This window comes from Terrapene carolina, unplaced genomic scaffold, assembly GCF_002925995.2.
Source record: "Terrapene carolina triunguis isolate 2854851 unplaced genomic scaffold, T_m_triunguis-2.0 Scaffold189, whole genome shotgun sequence".
Classification (NCBI taxonomy): Eukaryota; Metazoa; Chordata; order Testudines; family Emydidae; genus Terrapene; species Terrapene triunguis.
In genome coordinates, this window is record NW_020664540.1 from 15,968,604 (window position 1) to 15,969,923 (window position 1,320).

Consider the following 1,320-nt stretch of genomic DNA (forward strand, 5'->3'; position numbering starts at 1 on the left):
ACAGCACAGTATTACTGAAAAATGGCTGACTTTCCTTTTTACCATATAATTACAAAATAAATCGATTGGAATATAAATATTGTATTTACATTTCAGTGTGATACTTAAGCCTGTTTTTCCCTTATGAGTCTTGTCTGAAGCCAAAGCCCCACCGCCCGGGGCTGAACCATGTAACTTAGCTTTGTGGCGTCCCCTATGGTGTGGCAGGCAACTGCCCTGCTTGCCATCCCCTAATGCCGGCCTTGCAACTCCCCCAAACCCATCCTGTGACCCCCTGGGGGCTGCAACCCCCCATGTTGAGAAACACTCATCTAGCTGAGTTGAGTACCCCCGAAAGACCTCTGAGTACCCCCAGAGGTACACATATCCCTGGTTGAGAACCACTGTCTTAGCATATTCCCTTTAATAAATCCTCCCTATATCCTAGTAAAGAGGAGAGGCAGAAACAGTCAAACGAAAGAGTCCCATTCAATTACATCACATGAATGCAGACAACTAAATACTGACACATTTTATATGTGCTTGTATACAAATGCTAGAAGTCTAAATGCTGAGATGGGTGAACTTAAGTGTTTGGTACTAAAGGAGGATGTTCATACAACAGGCATCACAGAAACTCAGTGGAACACACTTATACAGGGTACAAAAGACAAAGAAATGACAGAGTAGGTTGCGTTGGTGGGTAAGTGGCACAGTATGTGAAAGAAGGCATAGTCACATATAGTAAAAATCTTAGATGAATCAAACGGTACCATAGAATCTCTATGGACAGAAGTTCCCTGCTTGAAGAGCAAGAGTATAGTAGTAGGAATACATTACCAACCACATGACCAGGATGGTGACAGTGACTGTGAAATGCTCAGGGAGAGTAGAGGCTACAAAAACGTACCTCGGGATGGGATGCAGAGATAAAATGTCTGGACACCATTAAGGACTGCTTCTTGGAGCAGCTAATCCTGGAACCCACAAGAGGAGAGGCAATTCTTGATTTAGTCCTAAGTGGAGCACAGGATCTGGCCCAAGAGGTGAATATAGCTGAATCACTCAGTAATAGCAACTATAATGTAATTACATTTAACATCCTTGTAGGGGGGGAAATACCAAAGAAACCCACCACTGTAGCATTTAGCTTCAAAAAGGCGAATTACCAAAAAATGAGAGCTAGTTAAATGGAAATTAAAAGAAATAGTCACAGGAGTGACGTGTTAAATAGTTTCCATGAAACTTGCAGGCAACACCAAAACAGAGGCTTGGGCCAGGACTACACTACTGCTTAAACTGATCTAACTAACGTTGCCTAGGAAAAGACACCCTCTCCTG